Genomic DNA, 24249 nt, shown 5'->3' on the forward strand with positions numbered 1-24249 from the left:
CATTCCCCCAGCCCTTGGCAACTACCATTCTACTCTCAGCTTTTATGTATTTTACAATTTTAGATTCCTGATATAAGGGATCATTCTAAATACAACTTTAAGATAGCTCCATATGTATCAGAAACATATCCATCAAGTCATTTCACTTTCTGCCCAAAGACAGCACATAGAAAGAATATAAATAACCTTTTGTTTAGCTTTCTCATATAATTGGCCTCTTCCCAGTAGAAAAGGTGGTAGTTATTTTCAAGGTTATGCAATAGTTAAATCAATCAGAACAACTGTCTCATGCAACAACAGGGATGAATCTAATAAATGTAAATGTCAAGCAAAAGAAACCAGATATTGCAAAGCACATACAAATGGGATTCAATTTATATAAAGTTCAAAAGAGGCAAAGATGAATCTAGGTTATCAAAAGTCAAGATACTAGTTACTGTGGAGAGCTAGTGACTGGAAGGGACTTAAGGGGGGGCTTCTACAGATGCTGGTAATGATCCATCTCTTGCTCTGACTACTGGTTACATGACTTTAAAAAGCAAAGAATAGGATTTCTAAAAAAACACACATTTCCTTTCCTTTTGTTGAACTATAGAATGAGTCGCAACAGAATTTGAATAAATCTAACACAGCTGAAAAACAGCACCCCCCCAATATGCTAATTTACATTGCATAGACCAGAATGCTCCTACTAACTCAATAGTCAGTGGAACACATTGGAGTCTGATCCAGACATTTATAAATCCTGATGGTGCCGTTCATTTCCTAGCAGTGTAATCTTAGACAAGCTGAGTAGCCTATCTATGCCTCTGTTTCTTTACCTGTGAAACAGGAAGACAGCATAAACTAGCTGTGAGAATTAAGGGAAGCAACCCATGCCAAGTGTCTGGTACAGCGCCTTACACATGTCAGGAACTTTTTTATTGCCTGCCCCCATCCCCAACCTTATCCCTATTCCTGGTCACTTTCCTGAAGGTAGATTGCCACATATTTCATAGCTGAGCTGGGTGGAGTTTTGGTCTGGAGAAGAGTACATGTAAGTGACCATGAAATCCTAAATTGTCCCTCCCACGGTGTGACCTCAGATAGGAACTGCTTCTTGGTTAGGTTAGAGTTTATTGATGTTCACTTCTAAAATATAGACCTGGCCTGATATATCATTCTGCTTTCACCAAATCCTGACTGACACACCAGATCAGTGGACCTTCAGAAATAGAGAACTATACAAGAGAGCTGTTTGTTCATTTATTCATTCCACAAAAATACATCGAGTATTTAGTATAAGCCAAGCCTGATGCTCAGTGTGGGTGTTACAGTAATGAACAAGACATAGTCCCCCTGCATTGAATGATCATATAAGAAACACCTTTCCCATTCTCCAGAATTACCCCTCTGTGAAACGGGGTGACTTAGCAGCTTCATCCCCTTCCCTGCCCCCTGTCCCAAATTTATACATTATCTTTGTGAAAATTAGAAAAATGTGCCTTCTCTTGGCAGACATTGCCCTTGGGCAGAAAGGTTGGGAAGTGACGCATGGGCTGAAATTCAGCTCTTCTCATCACCTGGCTGAGTACCTTTGATCAGTACCCAAACTACACAATGACCTTATGCAATGGCCCAGTGGCACAAACTAGCAGGAAGCTTTCTCCCACATGACTGGGAGTGCTCTGTGAAAGCAGAGCACAGAACACAGAGTCACAGCAAAATCCACACTTTAACCTCAAAATAAAGCAAACCCTTGACATTGAAAGGAAAGTATCCCAAGACCTTTCCTAGCTCTTAATTTGTGAATACCATAATAACTGAAATAGCATTAAATAGGCCTCTATAAAATAGCTTAAAAATTTAATTTAACAGACTAATTATTACCTTTAAATACAGTTTTTGTTTTTGTAGACAAAGCTTCTAAAGCAAGCGCCCTGCAGGGGGAAAAAGTATTAAAGAAGTCCTTCATCAGGAAAACTAAGAAACCACTCTTCTGATCCTTGGAGGTGAGAAGTGTATTAATTGGATTCTCTGTATTCGGCCTATGACTCTAGCTTTATCCACAAGCTTCTAACCCTGTAGATGTCCGCTCTAGGTTCTTCGCACCGCACCTCGAAGTTAGCAGGCTTATTTCATTCCTCCGTTGCTCCTCACAACGCAATAAGTATTTGTTAAAATGCAAAATAGTTGCATACATATGGAAATCAGCCTCTCTTTATTTCAAGGTGTTAAGTTGTGGCTATTGGTCTATTTATTTAGCGGTCTTGGTTATGATTTTTTCCCCTTATATTAGCAATACTTTTCTTTTAATTGAAAGTTCTTATGTCCAAAGGTATTTATTTTCTTTCGATGAATATCTGGTAAATGAAATGTACCTGTGTTAGAGTGCAACATTTCAAGAAGGCATGTTGCTTTAACCTCGAGTAAAACATTCTTAGAACAAATCACAGAAACTGGAAGACATTTATACATTCTGTAACATAGTTCTTTCAAAGGCAGTTTGTAAGCCCTACGTGGCCTTTCTCTAGGCAGGACTTTGTCAATGTGTCTCTATAAATATGGAACTTTGCAATTGCATATGACAGGGATTTCGCTGTGGGTGGATTCACAGAAGAGGTTCACTGCCCTCAAGAGAAATAACAGTGAAAGTAGGTCATTTTGATGTCGATTTCTTTAGCAAACTCCTCTAAGACTAGAGCTTAAAAAACCTTCAATCCAACTAGTTTTTGTAGTTAGTAGTTAGTTTAGTAACTTGACAGTTTACCAAGTACTTTCATTTGCAAATCTTAGTTTTTCCTTGAAATATAAATCCCATGAGACAGAAATTATTATTACATTTATTATTAAACACTTTCTATTATGCATGTGAGGAAATTGAGGCTTGTTGGTGTTTAATGATTTGCTCAAAGTTATTCAATGAGAGAGAGATAAGATGAGAGATTGGGAGGAAGGAGGGAGGTAGTGGGAAGGGGGACAGCCAGCAGGGAGGGAGAGAACCTAATTTCTCTGATTCTAAATTCCATGGTAATTTTTACTAAGCTATGGGCCCTATTATAAACAAATGGTCCACCTTCTTCTTTCACCCAGGTGGGCTTAGACAGAGCAAAACTATGTTTTTGATGAGCCAGCCTCAAGCTCTATTCCCTTCTACCCTACTTCCCCCTCTTCCAATGGCCTTCCCCTTACAGAAACCTGCTCTTCAGAAGGACTCTGACTTTAGCATTTACTTCCTAATGGGAATCTGTACTTATCTAGGCAATAGCTCGCACCATCAATGTGAAAGAGTACTCAAGGAACTTCATTGTCCACCTGTGTTAGTGTTAAAGAGCGGTGACACAAGAAAGTGATCAGAGGTGGAGGTAAGTTGCTATCCAAATATTTTTTTAATACATTAAATATATGCAAGAAATATTTATGAAGAAGATACAATGATGGTTAAATCTTAGTCTCTGGAACCCGATTGTCTGGGCTCATATTCCAGTATCACTACTTACTGTTACCTAACATTGTATTATAATTTCTCTATGCCTCAGTTTCCTTGCCCATGTAATGAGAAAAATAATGGTAACTATATAGTAGATTGTAGTATTTAATTAGTAAGTAATGTAAAGGGTTTAGGACAGTACCTGGTGTGTTATAAGTACCAGATAAATATTGGCTATTGTTTGTTGAATATGATACAATAAATTGATTGATACAATTTATTGATTGATACAATAAATTGATACAATAAGTTGATTTTTAAAAAATGTTTTGAGTATAATTGACACACAATGTTACATTAGTTTCAGGTGCACTACATAGTGATTCAACTTCTCTATACATTATGCTATCTATGTTCACCATGCTATGTTTACCATAAGTATAGCTACCATCTGTCACCATACAGTGCTGTTACAATATCATCCCTATATTCCCTATGCTATGCTTTTTATTCCTGCAACTTACTCATTCCAGAACCAGAAGCTTGCTATCTCCTACCTTCTTCACTCATTTTGCCCCTCCTCCTTGCCATCTCCTGAAACCATCATTTTATTCTCTGTATTTACAGGTCTGATTCTGGTTTTTGTTTGCTTGTTTATTCATTTGTTCTTTTAGATCCCACACATAGTGAAATCATATGGTATTTGTCTTTCCTTGTCTGACATATCTCACTTAGCATCATACCCTCTAGGTTCATCCATGTTGTTGCCAACAGCATGATTTCATCCTTTTTTATGGCAGTGTAATACACATACACACACATACATCTATGTATATATACACATACTACACACATATATACACACATATACACTATATGTACATTATTATATAGGTATATCTATACACAAATATATATATATATATATATATATATATATATATATATATACACACACACACACAGACCAACATATATACACACCATATTAATGGATAGATTTTTTTTAGTGCCTATTATGTCTTAGGCTCAGTATGAATCTCTGAGGATATAGTGGTAAATTTTATAGACATTGTTTTTGTTTATTTGAAGCCCATATTCTAGCAGAAATAGACAATTACACAAGAACTTATTTAATTAAAATTGGAAAAGGAGCTAGCAAGAAATGTAGATTGTCCTAAGAACTTGCCACAGGATACAGGGAACCCAAAAGTCTGAGAAGAGCAGGGATATGACAGAGCTCAGGGCAGGGATACCTTGGAGGGTTATGAGATTCAAAGGAATAAGAATTTCTTACAGGGGTACCTGGGTGGTTCAGTCGGTTGAATACCCAACTCTTGGTTTTGGCTCAGGTTGTGATCTCAGGGGTATGGGGTTGAGCCCTGCAAAGGCAAGGAGTCTGCTTGAGATTCTCTCCCTCTCCCACCCCCAACCCCACCTTGGGCTTGCTCTCTCTCAAATAAATAAATAAAGTCTTAAAAAAAAGTAATTAGGTACAAAGAAGAAAGAGAGTGTTCTAGGCAGTAATTACAGCAGCTCTCATGGAACTGAGAGCAGTACCTGCAGCAGGAACACAGAGGAAAAGAGAAGTTTAGGTCAGGTCCTACAGAGCCAAGGAAGGTCAGGGAGAGGACTTTGAACTTTGTTCTGGAAGCAATGGGAAATCTTTTGGGAGCCTTATCAAAGGTGTGGCCTAGCCAAATTTGCATTTTAAGAAAGATCAATCTCCCTGCAATTTGGAGAATAAGTTTGAAGGCTGGAAGGAGGCAGCGAACTTGTATTTAAAAGCCCAGAGTCTGAGGGTAGACTAATAGTTTGATTTCTGACTCTGCCATTTAATTTATTAGCAGTGTGAACCTGGACTAGTTACTTCATTTCTGTAAGTCATGATTTCCTCATCTCTCCCACAGCACTGTACATCTTTCCCACCAGGTTTTATGAAGGGTAAATGAAGTAGCCACATCAAACCCCTTAGCTTGGTACCCAGCACCTAGTAAAGTATTCATGCCAGTTGCTGGTAGCATTACTATTGATTTTATTGCAGTTCCCTATGCAGGAGCTGGTTGGTGGTGGCTAGAATTAATAGCAGTGGAGATGGAGACAGGTAAGTGGGTTTGAGATGCTTGGGTATTGAAATCAGGTGGCCTCTAGGAAAGTGGTCTTAGGCTAGTGCCTAGAAGTCCTAGTCACTTTGGCTTCTCAGGTCCAGAATGTGATTTTTGTCAGCGTGGTTTGATTTCATTCTGCTTATATGAGTCCAACTCACAAGAACACGTTGAAAAGAGACCAATCAATTTACAGAGTAATAATTTATGGTGACTTTTTCTGGTCATTCTACATTCCTTGACACGGGAGACCAATTTCTAATCCTAAATTTGTTCGGTCAGCATGAAATCAGAGCAGAGGAGTTAGCTGGATGATCAGGCTGCTTTCTTCAAGATAGACTTAACTCCACTACTGAGATAGACTATAGTGGTTTCTGCCCTATTTGAAGTGCCCATCCTGGCTTTATTCACCTGGCCAATTTTTACTTCTCTTTTAGGATTCAGTCTAGAGTTATCTCTTTGCAAAGCTTTCTAAATATTTTAAGATTGGATTAAGCTCCCTACCCTTTATTTCCAACTGACCATATTTCATTTCAAGTATTTCTCTTGATTTATCATACCCATTAGATAACCTTCCTGAGAGTGGGCACCTGGGTGGCTCAGTGGTTGAGCATCTGCCTTTGGCTCAGGTTGTGATCCTGGGGTCCTGGGATTGAGCCCTGCATCAGGCTCCTTCCAAAGAGCTTGCTTCTCCCTCTGCCTATGTCTCTGCCTTTCTCTCTCTCTCTCTGTGTCTCTCATGAATGAATAAATAAAATCTTAAAAAAAAAAAAAGATAACCTTCCTGAGAGAAGGGAACATATCTTTTTTTTGCTTGATCTTTTATGCAGCACAGCATCTATTATCTGGTAGAAGCTCAAAATATATTGTTTGCACTGCTGACCTATCCCATCAATGGGATATTGATGAACCAAAAGGAATGGGGCCTTTGCTACTTAACAGTATTGGAAAAACAATGTCAGGAATTCCTGTTCTCGGTTCTCTTTTTATTCATCATCAAACAAACCACTTTCTTTTTTTTGTTGATGTATATTCAATGTTACCACAATTAATGGGCTCTCCATTTCTTTTTCCTTCATATCTTGATTAGATTCCTAGGTTGGCTAAATTTTTTTCTTTCGACTAGGCTCCAAGCCCAACATGGTGCTTGAACTTATGACCCTGAGATCAAGAGTTGCATGCTCTTCCAACTGAACTGGCCAGGTGGCCCCTAGGCTGGCTTTTAATATGAGGGACATTGTGTCTGTCTAGGTGACTTCTGCAAAATCACATGCAGAATTTGTTATTTGACTCTCCCTGAAGAGCTGTATTTTAGGCACCTTACTGGAGATCTCTGTGCACCAGGTGATACTAGAATCCCAGATATTTTCACAGTTGTCATAAGAAAGATACAAGTAAGTTCAGAAGCAACACAGATAGATCTTAAAGACATGGGGGGGGAAAGAGATCAAGAGAGATTTGGAGGCCAGGTAAAAAAGAATGAGTGGAATTTTGAGAGATGAAAAAAAATAGGTAAGGCAATGAACAACATGAATAAAAGTATAAAATTAGAAACATGCCACACCATTTAATTCTGTTTGGGGAGATCAACCTTAACAGTTCTATTTGTCAAGAACACTGGGTTTTAGTAATGGGGTAGAGTAGAATAAATTTGCAAATTAGGGTGGTCAGAGCAATCTTAGAGAATTTTTTTTATGCTAGACTAAGGTATTTGACTTGACTTGTCAGGCAATGAAGTGGTATTGAAGATTGTTCAACAGAAGAATGGTACACCCAAATTGGTTTATAAATATCTAATACTGTTTTATAGTTGTGCAATGCTTTGCAGTTATAGATTTCTTTCATACATATATTCTCAATCTTCACCATACCTTATGAGAGGTATATTATTGTCTCTCTTTTATGGAGGAAGAGACTGATGTCCAGGGACTTTTAGTGTCTCATTCCAAATCCCGTAAGTGGTAAATGCAGAACCTAGAGACTTGAATCTAGGCTTTCTGACTTGAAGTGTAGTGTTCTTGCCATTACAATGATGCCTATATGAGATGAATTATTGATTTGATAGCAGTAAATTTAAGGATTATAGGAGGGAGTAAAGAATAAGCACTTGATAAATTATTAATATTAGGGATCATTACTTGCAGGAAAAATTAGGACTTAAGAAGAAATGGGATCCCAAACTAGGGTGTTATCAGAGGGAGTAGAAGGATTATTTATACCTTACCTTTATTTTTACCTATAATATGAAAGTTGTCAAAGGAATTTCAAGGATAGAGAGTGGAAGAGTAGAGGCAAAGGTTTTTGTCATTAGGAGTAAACATGGTAGGTGGTGAACAGAAAAGAGCTAGAAATTTTCCTTCCTCTCCAAATATTATTAGCCAAATCTCTTTCAGCTACCTGTAGGAAAGCCCCATTCACCTGGTGCTCTCCTGGGTGATGTCTCAGATCACCTTCATCACAGGATTTTGGGGACTTCACCATGTGAGAATGGCAATGCATTTGACAGTCAAATGTTGCAAAGAGCAGAAAGCCTGCTACAAACAGCGGTTTCTAGTTGACAAAGCACTTTCAAGTTTGCTCATTTTCTTTTTCAAACAAACCCATAAAAGTTATCGCCATATTTACAAATGAGGCTTTACCTTGAGGCTCATCAAGGTAAAGGGATTTGCTTTAGAATCTGGAATTTCTGCATTGTCCAATATGGTAGTTTCTAGTCATGTGTGGCTACTGAGCACTACACTGTGCCTAGTCTGTGTGCATGGGGAACATACACACTGGATTTCATAGACTTTGGGTGGAAAAAAAGTGATGCAAAATATCTCAATAAATTTTCATATTGGGTTACATGTTGAAGTTATAATACTTTAGATATTAAGTAAAGTACATTATTAAAGCTAATTGCATCTGTACGTAGAAAATTTAAAATTATCTATAGAGCTTGCATTATATTCCTGGACATCACTGTTATAGATCATAGCCTAGAGCCAAGACTTGAACATCACAACATTCACAAACCCACAGATGCTTGTCTTAAAAGAGATAGTAATGATAATGATCGTAGTTAATATTCATCAAGTACCAGTTACACCTTCTAAGCACTTTACATTCATGAAGTAGTTTTTCGTCATCAAAAATTTCATGACCTGAGTATTATTTAATATATAATGGATTGTTTTATTTTCCAGATGAGAAACACAGAAATTCAGTAACTTTCCCAAGGTCACAGATTTAGTAGAGCCAGAATTCAAACTTAGTCAGTCCACCTACAGTGCCATTAGGAATGCCTCAGGGCTGCCTCTATTTGCGGAGTCCCAGGGAAACATTTGGATGGGCTGCATTTTATTTTAACCTACCAGGAGTCAGGCAGTACATAAGAGACTTTGTGTATTATGTCCTTTAATTTTTGCAACAACCTCATTAAATAGTTACTACTCCTATTTTATAGATGAGCAAACTGAGGTTCAAGAGGTCATGCAGTTTGCCCAAAGTTATACTAGACACGTGCTGGAACTCAGTCTCGAACCCAGCCTGGATCTGAAGTTGATGCTTGATCATTACGCTCGACTCCTGGGGGTAATTCCCAGACTAAACCTTGAAGTACTGACAGTTTCTCTCCAGGGTGGGCTCGGGCAATTTGTTCTTTTTAGAATTGGTCCAGACGACCCCCATTCTCAGCCAGGTTTGGTGATCACCAACCTATTGGAGTCTTCATTTTTGATGTGTTTTTTTTCTCTTAAAGTTCTGTCGCCTCAAACTCGCCTGGGATCTGATGAAAAACACTTTTTAAAAAAGGAAGGAAGGACGGAAGGAAGGAAGGAAGGAAGGAAGGAAGGAAGGAAGGAGGAAGGAAAAAAAAATGGAAGGAAGAGGAAGGAAGAGGAAGAAGAAAAAGAAAAGAAAGAAAGAAAGAAAGAAAGAAAGAAAGAAAGAAAGAAGAAAGAAAGAAAGAAAGAAAGAAAGAAAGAAAGAAAGAAAGAAAGAAAGAAAGAAAGAGGGATCCCTGGGTGGCGCAGCGGTTTAGCGCCTGCCTTTGGCCCAGGGCGCGATCCTGGAGACCCAGGATCGAATCCCACGTCAGGCTCCCTGCATGGAGCCTGCTTCTCCCTCTGCCTATGTCTCTGCCTCTCTCTCTCTCTCTCTCTCTCTCTGTGATGACTATCATAAATAAATAAAATTTAAAAAAGAAAGAAAGAAAGAAAGAAAGAAAGAAAGAAAGAAAGAAAGAAAGAAAAAAAGAAAGGCCAAACAAAACCAAACAAAACCACATGAAGCCAAACCAAATGAAACAAATAAAAACAGTATTCCCCTCAGGCAGTCTCAGGTAGGGCTGACCATTTACTTCAGCAGGGTCCCTGCTTCTTTTAAATCTGATCATCATCTACCCCCAAATGCAGGCTGCAATGATTTAATTAAACAGAGATAATCATAGACTTCAGAAATACAACAGCTGGTCCTCCTGGAGACATTCTTAGAAACATCTGAACAGCCCAGGGCTGGCTGTGTCTGAAACGAGAGGGGTGGGAATATGGGGAGTGCAGAGGTGGTGGGGTGAGAGGAAGGGACACGGAGATTTACAGGCTCTCCAGGTGATCTATGGAGTTCTGGATGGGAATGAAGGCACAGAATGAATAAAGTCAAACAACTCTCTCGTGGGCGGGGTTTGTGCATGTGTGGTAAGAGAGCTTAACAGTATGATTTTTGCAGCCTTGTTTGCAGGTAGACATGCTGTTGTTTTATGTGACAGATTCAGAACTTCCAACTAGCATGCACTGAAATATAAAATTAGGTCCCAGGTTTCATGGTAACCTCATTTGACACAGTAGCAAACAAAAATTGCTTGGGAAGATAGAAGTCAACCCTGTGTGGCACAGCTAGCTTGGCTCCCTTCGGCCATTTTCTCCTGATCTAGCAGGACCTTGCTCTTGCCCTAATTTCCCCTGGTTTGTAAACGATGTTACTTAATTGAACTCAACTCCAGACTTTAGAAAAATAAAATTTTGTATTTCAGCAATGGTTTTCTTGGCATTTCTACCTCTGAAGAATTTCACTTAATTCTAACTTTTCCTTTCTATCTTTGAAAGTTGGTAGCTATAAGCTGTGCTTACTCTTTCTCTGCTTCTCCCTTTCTAATGCAGTGTCTGATGCAGTATAATGCAGTGTCTGTTTAACCGTGATTAAAGATTTCAGTGTTTGGTTTAAACCAATATTTACCAGTGAAATCCCGCCAACATAAATGTGCAGGCGAGGTAAAAAATATTGGCTTAAATCAATCTCCCCCTGAACACACACATACAGACAAGGACTGTAAATGTTTTGTGTGTTACTTCTGACATCCTGGCCTCTTTTCATCAGCTTCACACATATATCAATTTAACACAGATTCAGAGCAGTCTTAAAACCGGAGTAATCTAGATCATAGGTTCCAAGAGTGATTTTTAAAGAAATTGTTTCTCTAGTCAATGTTTTTCTCGTTTAATTGGTTTTGTTGTTTTTGTATGGTGGTTCTTCTGGCACTTAACACACATTGCCCTGTCATCTAGCTTAAAAAGTTTCCTTGAGTTTTGAGAATTTGTGTTATTCAAAATAGTAGTAAACAAGGGAATAATGATCTTTTAAAAAACAGATTATACTACAAAGCTTATTGTGGAATCATACAATAGGCGTTTTGAGATTAAGTCAGTCTTGGTGAGCTATTGCTTTTATTTAGTAAAAATTTACTGAACTGAATTTATGCAGTGATTGAATTTATTGAATGAATGAATTACTGCTACACTTTGAATGAATTTCAAATAGTTGTAGTTTGGATTAGAAATTATTTTTCTGAAACTGAATAACCCAGGCAGCCAGCAGACAGAAGGCCCCAGCTGGCACCTGGCAGCCTCAGGAGACCTGGAGAGGGTGGAGAGCAAGTGAGTTTTACATGGCCAAGGCTCAGGACCAAGCCCTCAGTGAAAACTTTGAATTGCAGTTCCCATACCGCACTTCCTCTTAGGGAGGGAGGGCTGGGTCTGAGATGAGGAAGGCAGAATGACTCATCTACAAAAAAGGCCACTGAAATTTGCTAATGGCAAACCCTGAACAGTACCTGGCAAACAGCAGGCACGTAATAAGTACTTGCCTTATATACAGGCAAAATAAAATGCAATAAACTCCATAATATGTGGGGTTGAGTGGGGAATGTTCCAAACAGGATTTCAGGGCAAGAGCAATTCCATGTCTAGTAGTGATAAAATCTCTTTTGTTACTTTCTCCAACTCCAAATGCTCAAGAGCCTGTGCACCAAAAACTGAAGCACTATGGAAAGGATGGATAAGTCAGATATTATATTAATCACAGCAATAATTAATTGAGAGTCTGCCTGAATGAAGTATCTTTGATCTTCAAGAGAACTTTGTGAGTTAGATTGCATTGTCACTGATATATAGAGGACACAACAGGTGGGAAATGAATGGAGAGATGGGAGATGAAGCTGGAAAGGTGGCCTGGGCATCTGGACTCAATGGTGGAACTCTGTGGGGAATACACAGAAGTAAAAGACATAGTCATGGCCATCCTCAAGAAATGTGCAGTCCAGGAGGAGAGCGGGGATACACAAACATAGAATGAAAACAGCAAGGGCACACCGTGGGCTGTGCGTTGGATCATTGGAGAAAAACTGCGAGCAGCAAAGGTTTGCTGTGCTATGAACGGAACAGGTGCTTACTAAATGTTTGTGGAAGTGCACTGAACTTAAGAGCCAGGGAAAGGTAATCATAGAAGGAAAGATGTGGAATCCATAATGAGATGCAAAGCAGCAGGAAGATGAGTTTTACTGAGCAAAGAATGTTGAAGAAAAATGGTAGAGGGTCAGAGTGGGTCCAATTATGAAGTGAAGTAGAGGAGTCTGGACTGCTGGAGACTCTTGAACAGAGGAGAGGCTTGAGGGAGGTTGGGATTTAAGACAATTAGGCCAGCAGGAATATGTCAGATGGTTCTCAATGGGAAGTAGCTAGAGTTAGGGACCCCAGGAAGACCCTAGGGCAGGGATTTTTTTTAAAGATTTTATTAATTCATGAGAGACACACAGAGAGAGGCAGAGACATAGGCAGAGGGAGAAGCAGGCTCCCGGTGGGGAGCTCGATGCAGGACTCAATTCCAGACCCCAGATCACTGAGCCAAAGGCAGACACTCAACCACTGAGCACAATAGGGTAAGGATTTAAGTTGAAAACAATGCAGGCTAGAATAGATGGTGACAATAGAATGGAAGAAAAGAGTTAAATTCTAAGTAATGCCCAGAAGAAAAAAAAGATGTTATCTTCATAAGAGATGGTATACAGAGGACTAGGAAGAAGAAAGTGTCCAAAATTGTCACCAAGGTTCCTAGCCCTAAAGAAGGACATAAGAATAGAACCACAAACAGACATGAGGGATTTGGAGGAAGGAGAGGGAGAAAAATAGACCAAATTGAGTTCGGTGTGATTCTCATATGGTTACAAGAATTTGAGGTGGGTCTCTAGTAAATAGTCAGAGCTCCAGGCATGGATTGCTGCAAGTATTGTAGGCTAGGGATTGTGAGGACATACTACTTGGACGTGGCTCTCGAGGGCATGTGTCTATCTTCTAATTGGTTCCTGGAAGAAGGTCAATAACAAATTCATAATTCCCCAGATTATCTCACCAACTCCTTATCTTCCTGTACTCCCTCCTTCCCTATTTCCTCAGCCCCCAGTTGCCACACAAAGCCAAGCCATGAATGATAAATGTCTTGGATGATTTCCAGCTCTGCAGGGCACAAACCTAATGCAGGAGATCTCTTTCAGCACTGGCAAGGAACTAGGTCAAATTTTCCATAGTGGAGAGAACCATTAGAGTTGGTGTGGTCTTAAAGACCTAACTCCTTGGTTCATAGGCAATGAGACCAAGGCCAGGAGAAGAGACTTTATATCTCCAAGACCATACAGCCTCCATGTATCAGCAGAGACCAATTCTGAATTTTCATAGAACCTGTTGTTATTGACACTATATTGTGCCTCAACTCTGACTGATAATATTTAAAGTACTCTTCAATTAGACTAATATTTATTAGATACATAATACATCAGCCCCTATGCTAGGCACAGGGGATACGGAGAAGGATAAATACGGCAGTCATTGCCACCGAGGCACTTATAGTCCTGAAAGATTGCTTTGAGAATAGGTGTAATTGCTTATCCCTGGGTAGAGGTGTTGGGGAAGGTTTCCTGGAGGAAGTTACGCCTTGGGAGGGTTTTAAAGGATGAATAGGAGTTTGCCTGGCAGGAGACAGAAAAAGAAGCTAAATGTATTCTAAGCAAAGAGACCAGCATGTATCAAAATAAAGAAACAACACAGTACAATGCTTAGAGTTACTATAAGGGTTCAGTAGTTTTATGGCATTTAGGGTAGAAGGAGGAAGGGAAAGAGAGGCAGGCACAGCACTGCTATGAATTTAAAAAGTATGGGTGTGGGGAGCAGGGGAGTGGGAAACATGAAGAAGGTATCCAGAAGTTCCCCCAGTGATTTTCTGTAGAAGTATAGTCACAATCAGAGATAGATGGGGTGCTATAGTGAAAAGTCAGGAAGCTTTTTAGAAAAGCCAGACTGTAATCCTTTTAGGTTTGTGGGCCATACAGTCTTTGTGGCGAATATTCAACTCTGCCATTTAGGCATGAAAGCAGCCACAGAGAATACATAAACCAATGCATGTGGCCGGGTTCCAATAAAGCTTTATTTGCAAAAACATGTGGCTGGCCATGAACCATATTTGCCAAACATTGCTCTAGAAACATCCCGAGATTCTGACGTCATTCTCAATACTCGTGGTAGACAGAACAGTGGTCTCTCAAAGATATGTCCATGCTAATCCTTGCAACCTGTGCATATATTATCTCACATGGTAAAGGAGAATTAAGGTAGCAGATGAGAATAAGGTTGTTTGTGAGCTAACCTTAAAATAAGGAGATCGCTTTGGATTATCTCCGTAGACCCAGTGTATAAAGGTCTTTGTGAAGGACTGAAGCAGAGGTGTCAGTGTCAGGGTGATGGAATGTGAAAAAGATTCAACCAGCCATTGCTGGCTTTGAATATGGAATAGGACCAAGAGCCAAGGAATACAGGCAGCCTCTAGAAGCTGGACGAGGCAAGAAAATGGACTTTTCTTAAGACACTCCAGAAAAGAATGGCTTGCCAAAACCTCGATTCGTGTTGTTTGAAGCCACAAAGTTTGTGCAATTTGTTACAACAGCAATAGAAAACTAATACAATACCCACATGAGCTAAACCTTCTAAAGACTGTGGAGAAAGCCGAGCCTCCAGAGTTAAGAATGCAGGTTGAACATCCAATTAAACGCCTCATTTAGATGAAAAGGGCAGGACTCTGGGAAACAAACAAAAGGGTCCCAGAAGGGGTTGTGGGTGGGGGTATGGGGTAACTGGGTGACAGGCAGTAAGGAGGGCATGTGATGTGATGAGCACTGGGTTTTATACTCTATGTTGGCAAATTGAATTTTAAAAAATAAAATAAAAAGGCCAGGAAAAAAAATCTGCATTTGAACGTGGGGAAATTAGGCAATGCTTTCAGGGAGTGTCTATAACAAGGAGCTGCTTTTACACCAAAAAGGCTTCATGGCTCCCTGATGGAGTATAAGAGGCACTGAAACAAAATTTCTCTTTATTTGTGTTTTTTCCAGGGGCTTTCAGACCTACACACTTGGGGATTTATACCTAAGGCAAGAGAAAGTCTTGGTGTGGGGGTGAAGATCAAAGTCCCAGAACAGGTCCCCATAAGCAGTGCTCATAGTAGGGAAGTGGGCTGCCAGAAATCAGCCCCTGACTTTCTATTCCGCTGGCACCGAGCCACCCTCTGCCCTGCTGCTGTGCCACTGTACCATTTACGTCATGGGGAATACAGCTTGCTGCTTTAAAATGTGTGTTATGAGGGAAATGAGAACATGACGCTGGTGACATTTCACAAAGGAGGCAACATTCCAAAGATGAACTTGGGCAAGCCTGGCATGCATGTACTGTTAGGGGTCACTTCAGAGACCACAGCCTCTGGGCACTCACTAAGGTAGGTCAGTCGCGGTCAAGGGTCCCTGCCCAAAAGATCTCTCCAACTACCTGTCATGGAGGGGGGCAGAAGCCATGAGTCCTAACCTCCCTTCCATGCTATAAACATCTTGAAAGCAGCTGACACAGTGCCTTCTAGTCCACAGACAGGCATCACTGCACAGTGGCTAACTAATTATTAAGTAAAATCAAGAAGACAGAGAAGGAGGATCTTGTCATGAGGATGACTCTCCTAACAAATTCAGAAAGTCCATTTTAAGTTACAAAACATTCTCACATCCATTGTCTCAAATTATCCTCCTAAGGGTGCTGTGAAATGAGTATTAGGAAACTCGTTTTGCTGATAAAGAGAACGAGTCTCACACACATCCGGTGACTAGTTGAACACTTTGCAGCTAGCAAATGGGAAGCGGTGTCTGAAGTCAGGTCTTTGGTTTCTTCGTTTGGAGCTCAGCCGCATCCCACAAAGGCTCCTCCCTCCCTCCTTCTTTCCTTTTTCTTTCTCCCTCCCCTCTGGAAATGTTGAGTATCTATTACGTACCAGACAACACCATCCAAGGCCCCACAGAAGCAAAACTAACCAAGAGAAGGTTCTGTACCTGTTGAAGATCATCAGTTAGTGTGGGAGGCAGACACTTCAATGTGCAAATAGAGATACAGTGTAAGACACTGACTGAGTGCTATGTGCCAGGCACTGTGGTAAGGATTTCACGCGCTATTAATGTTTAACACCTTAGGAGGGAGGTATCATCTTCCCCATTTTACAGGTAAGGAAGTACAGGTTTAGAGTCACTGAGTCTCTTGTAAGTTGCAACCAGGATCTTCATTCTGCTGATTCCAGATCTCACTCTTAGCCACTAATCTATGCTATGGCAACAGAAGCATTGGCACAGAGCTCCACACTGGGCCAGTGAGAGAGAGAAAGAGAGCCCGGGAAAGATGGACTGGCTGCCCAGAAGAATTAGAGAAGGAAGCTTTCAGCAGGAAGTGTGCATTCTCATATACTGCAGCATAGAGAAATGAACCAGGTCATTTAAAGATGATCTCTACGCCGATCTCCAGTTCCCCAAACTGAATGAGAATTAAGTATCCCAGAAATTTGATTCCATTTAAAAATATTTTTCAGGGTAACTATTTTTCAGATAACAAAGCATCGTTCAGGGGATTCCATGTAGAATCAGATTCAAGCCCAGCTCTCAAGGAGGAAATATTTCCTGGAGGAAATACCAGGATTTTTCGAAATCCTGCATTTGCACTGAGACAGGGAGGTGAAATCAACTCCCAAGGGCAAGTGTTCTGAACAGAGTGGAAGATTTGGGTTTTCGTTCCAGGTTTATCACCAGTTCACCCTAGACAGGCCCCTCAGCCTCTCTGAGCTCCATTTCGTCAGCTGTGAAAAGCAAGTGTTGGAAGAGGTGATGTCTAGGAGTCTCTTTTAGCTCTGATGTTCTATTATTCTTAGACTCATCAAGGAAGTTCAGGGAAAGTGCTTACCTGGGAGAGTAGGGTGGGAGGGAAGAGAATAGTACATCTCATCAGAAGCCCTTTCACCTGAGAAGCCTTTGGCACCTGAATCTTCCAAGTGCCCAGCAGCCATTTGATTCAAGCTGCCAGGGCCCTAAGCTTGCTCTCTGTTCTCAGCCTGACAAAGGTTCCCCTAAACAATGAAACCATAAAATAAGTAACCCAGGAGATCTGTGTTTGTCAGATGCCTTGCAGGCCAACAGCGCTAAGTGGCTGCTTGAGGCTTTGATACTATTACTATTGTTGTTGTTACAGAATTACAGTAACAAACACCATTCTTTGGGAGTCTTCTGTGCATAAGGTGCCATGAGAAGTGCTTCCTTACAATTATCTATTTCTCTTGGGAAACGTACAGTGTTCTTATCTCTACCTTACAGATGAATCTGTGGCCCAAGAAGGTTAAATAACTTGCCTGAAGCCATAGAGCCCTAGTCTGTTATTCTCTCACTGTCTAGCTTTAAAGGTACAGCTCTTCATCCTCCTGCTACACTTTGAACACCAGTGATGCTTCCAATCTGGGTAGTCTTCCTTCTTTTCACCTGCAATGAGCAACTGAAAGGGACACACACTCATTAAGCATCATATCATACCTACCTTACAATTTGCAAAGTGCTTTCTTGTATGTCCCATCATCTGATTCTCAAAGGCGCTGGAGAGCTAGAAGGAGCATTAGCTCTATTTTACAGAAGAAGAAACTGAGTCTCAAGGGAGGTTGAGTGACTCGGAGCTTTCTTAAATCCACTTGCCATACCAATCACATACTTGTCTAAATTTCTGACCACTCTGGTACATTGTTTTTCAGAATATATGTCTTGTGTCTTAAAGTGTATCCAGTTATTTGTATTTGCATCGCAGATTGGTTAACAGAGGGCCTTCTCAGAGAGATAGTACCACGCAGCTGTTAGGATTTCCTCAAATCTTCTTCCCGGACTACCGCGTACATCATTTCCAAATAACTAAGACTAGATCAGTGAATCCTAAAGTTTCAAACCCTCACAACGATACAATTTTCTTCTTTCGAAATGCCAGTGCATTCACTGAAACTTACCCTCTTTACTGAGTTGACAAGGTATATGTAAGCTACATAGAACATGTTGAAAACCTCTTTTCTACACATGAGGTGATGCACTGCTATGAGTAGATCATGAAGAACTTCCTTAGCAAATCATCTACCAACTCTTTTTTCCAAATGCAATTTTAACAGAGAAATGTATCTATCGAGTCTCCTCCACTTTCTACCTAAGGAAAGCACATAGAAAAGAAATGTAAATAACCTTTTGTTTATCTGCCTCACATAATCAGACTCTCTTTCCACTAGAGAAGGGGGTGGCTATGTATTTGCAAAGTTGTGTGGTGGCTAACTCAACCACAACACTTACCATAGGCATCAACAGGGATGAATCTCATAAATGTAAATGTGACTTTTGCCCTTAATTCTTCCCAACATTGCCCGGTCTCTTTATCCAACATGAATCTCATCAACAGCGATACATAAAACAGCGACACTCACCACTGCCTGGGAATTCCAGGGAAACCCCCACTGGCCATGTTTCCTCTTCTACTGCCATAATTGAAAGTTTCAAGGCTAAGTTCATTACATCCACCCCGCACACATGACTCTAACCCCAAGTGCAGTTTTATTGTCTTGATACTGATTCCCCACAGGCGTTACATACACCAAACCATTCCCAATTCTGTCTTCTTACTTGTACCCTACATGCAATGTCCTACCTCACTAACAACACAGAGGCCAAGTAGAACTCAATCACTCTACCCCTTCATGCCTCTGGAAACCTCTTTCTGTCCGTTTACTCATCCATTTTACTGTCCCTCCTCATTGTATGCTCCTCCATCCTCTAGTACTCTGATTTTGGAAACTGGCTCTTCTACTTAACATGTTGAGTGATTGTAGGCAAGTCATTTACTCTCACCAAATATTCTTCTACATGAAGCAAATGGATTGGGCATAATCATGACTTTTATAGCTGTGAAATTCCATAATGCTGTGTTTAAAAAGATAAAGCAATTATCTTCTTCTGACCTGCAATTCACCCTTTTCCCAGATCTCCATATTTTTGTGAATGGTACCACCATTCCCCTAGTCATCTAAACTTCAGATCTTAGCTTCTCTTCATGCCTCTATTTTTTCTCAATTTCTACAACCCACCAGTTGGCAGGCTCAGTTGGTTCTACCTCAAAACTATCCATTGCATCCAGTTCTTCTTTTTCTCATTATACATTAAAGTCCAGCCCTCACTTAACTGGCTAGGGCATTAACAGTCACTATCTCATGGGTTTTCATGTTTTGCACCACCAGAAGACTGAGTTTCTTCACATATGCCTCTTACATTGAGTGCCAACACAAAAATTTCCTTAATGACTCCTATGACTTATCAAATGCGTCTGAATATCAAATACGTCTGAATATCAAATGCGTGATTCAGTGTTCACGATTATATATAACCAAGGTCTAACATCACATACTCTTCCCCTCTACTTCTTCTCTGCTGCAACCACAGAGATGGATTCGCTCCCCACACAAGTCCTGTTATTTTTACCACCCGCTCCTAGCGTGTGCTGTTTTCTCTGCCTGGATGATGATCTCTCTCCCCTTTATTGAAATCCTTACCATCTATCAAAACCCAAGTCGGATGTTAGCTTCCACTTAAAAGCTTCCTTGATTCTCACACTGGAGGCCATCTCTCCCTGCTAGAAATACCAGTGCCACCTCATTCCACTGCAGTGACCCTTTGTCATGTTCTAAGCTGACTTAAAATGACTTATAGATGCTCATTTTTCCTATTATCTGAATGGCAGAGGCCATATCACCTTTGTATCCAGAATACTACTTCTATTGCAGGCTTGCAATAGTAAGGGGATACAAGAATGAATTAAATATTAATGTACTTATTCTATGACATAATAAATAAATTTCACAGAGAACACATCCTTGAGTTGTTGAGGAGACAAATTACTTCCCAGTGAGACAATTAGAAAGCAATATAAGATTTTCTATAATATCAACACCAAATTGAATGGCTTCTGCTTTAGATTCAGATTTTATTCTAGCTCAGCTCCAAGTAGCTGGATGATATTGAACACAAATTGCCCAGGGTCACTTTTTCCCATGAGTAAAATGTAGAGTTGTCAGATTTAGCGAAAACACCCCAAAAAACAAAAAACAAAACAAAACAAAAACCAAAGAATCCAGTTAAATTTAAATTTCAGATAAACAATATTTTTTTAGTTCTTATGCTATAATTCGTTCTTGTACTAGAAAAAAATTGTTATTTCTCTGCAATTCAAATTTAAATGAGCATCTCATATTTTCTCTGGCAATCCTAAATGAGGAAACTGTTCTTAATCATCTCCTAGGTTTTCTACTACAGCATGCATGTCCAATGGCACTTTCAGAAAAAAGAAAGATAAATATGCTATTCCCTTGGCTCATAATTATTTTCCCCTGGATTGCTGCACTCAGATTTTAGCCCAATGATAGTTTCCCTAAACCCTTCTTGATTCTCCTAAATAAAGTTGTGCCTTTTTATCCTTCCATCTGTCATCTCCAGTTACTCCTTATCTCATTAGTTTGTTTTCTTTATCTGAAATGATCTTCTTCACTTTCCTGGGCATGGGTTTATTGTTTGTCTCTCTCATCACTAGAATGTAATTTGCAAAGGGAGGGACCTTTACTGTCCTATTCATTGTTGTACCTCCAGCACTTAGAGCAATGCTGGGCACAAAAATCACTTAAATAACCAAAACATACTATAGGTGCTAAAAATTAATTTTTTGACCAACGAGGCCTAAGGGTGCCCAAAGAAAAAGAGCTGAGTGTGGGACGGCTTCTTGGAGGAAGTGGGATTTTAGTAGTGCCATAAAGCAGTAGTTTAGAAGGAGAGTAGGAGTTGCCCAAATAAGCTTAGCAACATTTTTAAACTATACCTGTCCTTATCCCCACCTCCCACCACTCCCATTATCAGAATTTAGGGTGGGTGGGAGATAAGCACTGTTAATGCCAAAGGCTTCTCAGGTGACTCTGACTTGACTTTTCTATCTGCATTTGGGAATATTTACCAAAAAGAATAGGTAGGATTTGGTTAAGCAGAAAGCATTAGGAATCTTGTCATTGGTACAGAGCAATGTGAGTTGAGCTCAGAGAAGAAAAAGTAGCAGGGGGTATGAAAGCACTGCTCAGATCAGAACAGAATAGAATTGAGGAGTTTGTGTAGGCAATAGAGAACTAAGGAGGGATTTATCAGAAGGAAATAAAATCGTAAAAATGAGAATGAGTAGCTATAATTTACACTTGGGTCAGAAAACTATGGTATGCCAAGCACAACCCACTGCCTATTTTTGTAAATAATATTTTATTGGAACGCAGCCATGCCCATCTGCTTACTATTGCCTGTGACTGTTTTGCTAAAAGTTCAGTACAATGCCTGTGATGCTCAACCCTGTCAAGACTTGGATGCCCTTTAAGACACTGTCATTGAAGAAATGGCCTCACTGCCAAGGTTCGACTAATTCATTTTTTATGATGATTATATTCATACAGTCATTAATTCCTAAACACTTCAAAAGGTTTTGTATATATATAGGTACTAGGATAAGTGCTGGGTTTCACAGTTAGAGGAGTTGTGAGTCCTAAGCCTTGTTCTTCATCTACCATATTTATCATATTTTATCTGTATGTGGTTCTAATAACATACGTCAGTGATATTGCAGGGTCTTCTAACCTGCAATACACAACTGGGAAGATATAGCTATAAATAACCGAATAGCAAGTTTAATTCTCTTTCTGGAAACTGGTATCTGACAGAGGATTGGTGTGAAGCTTGGTTCCTAGCAATAGTACCAGACACATGAGCAGGCTGGGTGTCATGGCTAAGTTTTCCAGTAACTCCAAAAATATCTGCTCTTACCTCTTTCCCCATATAGCTACACAAACACTAACCTCCATCCTTATCACATTTTTTTGTCTTTTTTCAACTTTAAGTCTTCTGGGAATAACCTAAAATTTTAGGCGAATGGCTAGACTTTCATTTCCTAAGAACTTCCTTCTGGAAACAGTACTGCCCTAGATGGTTTTAAAAGAGCTTGCAATCTCCTCTGACTAGTGTTGATGGTAATGGAAGTAAAATTCCCTTTTGGCTACAGTAGATCATACAGCATTTACTCATGCTAGGTGTTGAGGTTACAACAGTGAAGAAAAATCCACCAATGAGTGACTTGTGAATAACCAGTCTTAGTTCAGAGTTATATTTCAATACAGGCAATTTAATTACATTGGTAAGGTTAGTGGTGATAATCACTGGGAGTCAAGAGAACCTATAGGATGGTCACCTAACAAAGTCTTGGAGACTTCTTGAAGGATGTGGTATCTGAGTGATAAAATGAAGGAGTTACTAGATAAAGAGAAGGCTGGGGGATGGGAGATGAAGGCAGAGAAGTTCTAAAGGCCCAGAAGGAGAATAATATTGGAGTCCTGTGTTAACAGTATACTATAATCAGTTGCTGATTAGCTGAGTATGGCTAAAACGCTTTATGGTAGATTCTAATCACTCTCTGGTGTGTTGCAAAAGGAAGCAAGGACTTGGCTTTTATTCTACTTTTTATATTACCACTAGCAATTTTTTGTGAAGTGGCCAGTGTTTCGGGCCATCACTTCACCTTTTAGCATATCAATTTTCAGATTTGTCGAATGGGACTAAAAATACCATGAGTCCTTGTAGGACTTTGCAGGGATCCAGTGACACTATGTGTGGGAAAGTGCTCTGAAATCTCTAAAATGCAAGGGATTATTATTCTAATTCCTGCCTCCACCCAGGCCACTCCCTGTTTCCACCTTCCACTGCCCATCCAGATTTGCTCAGCAAATGCAAGCTCATTTTAATGTCATCTGCTGACAATAAATCAAATAAGGTGATCAAGAGCCAAAAAAGCAGTTTGTTGATTCTCCCCCACTGCACAACATGATAGCCCATGTCGTGGTCACAGACAACAGTAGAATGACCATCAGGGAAACTTATCAAACTGACCAATCCGTAATTCTTTTTATTTTTCTTGCTCATTTGACAAATGTGGAAACTGGTGCAGGGGAAGGTTTTATGAATGTCACCCAGCTAGGGAGTGGTGCTAAACAGGGTCTGGTTCGTTTCTATTACCTCTTTTCTCCAAAGCCACTGGGTCCCTTCTTTTCTGGTTCTTCTCAAATCCTCCAGAAACTAGTATAGAAACAGTGCGGTGCAATCTGCAAGCAGGATAGTTTTCCCATTTTCACTTGGTGAGGCTGTGTTCTAATCCCTTTCTGCTTCTAGGCTCACTGTAAATGACTAGGGCAGGCCTCTGAGGTTTAGGAGGCTAATGGCCACTTTCCAGCAAAGTTGATCAGCTGGATGAGCAGCAAACTCTCAGCTTCAGAAGGAGCTTTCTCTTTGGTGTAAAAGTCTAGTGAACATGTTACTTGTATTTCTCCCATCAAAAAGTCATTCCTTAGGAGAAGTTCAGCGGCAATCCCTGCAAGAAAAAGGTCCTTGTAACTCACATGGTTAGAAAAACCAAACCTGTCATTTGGGAAAGGAACTCAATTATGCCCAGGGGAAGGAAGAATTATAGAATATATTTGTGATCTAGTTTCAGGTAGTATTTAAAATGAACTTTAACATTTTTATTTCATAGTTTTATTGTATCATGAGGTCACACATAAGTTTGGAAAAGTTACTCTCATCTCTGCTTTATATTTTAAAAATAAGGGCAGGCAATCTGGTATAGATAAAACAACACAAAACAAAACAAAAACCAAAGAAAAAGACTGTCCTAGTGGCAAGAAGAATGGGGATCCAGTCCCAGTTTTCTTAGTCACTCATGTTGAGGATCTTGGCACGTCACTAAACCTCTCTGGGACTCAGCTTCCTTCTCTGTGACATAGAGATAACATTACAAGTTCTTTTACCTCAGGATCAACTGGAGCAAAGAATGACAGCCCCAAGAAGAATGTCAAAGCAGCTTGAGGATCATGATCTCTGACTCAGTCTCCCATAGCCCAAAGGTCTTATGGGGCTGGGAACACAGCAGGCCCTCGAGGAATACTTGCCAGTCAAATGGAGAAGCTCAATGATGGGTTCTTAAAATAATGGGAAAA

General features: G+C 40.1%; 1 protein-coding gene and 1 long non-coding RNA gene across 3 annotated transcripts in view; one reads left to right on the plus strand and one right to left on the minus strand.

Moving 5' to 3' along the window:
• PDE4B (phosphodiesterase 4B) overlaps positions 1-24249 on the minus strand; it is a 432607-nt gene that overhangs the window by 46411 nt on the left and 361947 nt on the right. The gene's annotated exons all lie outside the window — the stretch shown is intronic.
• Positions 1707-9353, plus strand: LOC121500061. Its single transcript, XR_005990299.1, has 3 exons — positions 1707-1991; positions 3241-3344; positions 9254-9353. It is a non-coding gene; the product is annotated as an uncharacterized LOC121500061 (long non-coding RNA).

Source organism: Vulpes lagopus, chromosome 10 (assembly GCF_018345385.1).
Source record: "Vulpes lagopus strain Blue_001 chromosome 10, ASM1834538v1, whole genome shotgun sequence".
Taxonomy (NCBI): domain Eukaryota; kingdom Metazoa; phylum Chordata; class Mammalia; order Carnivora; family Canidae; genus Vulpes; species Vulpes lagopus.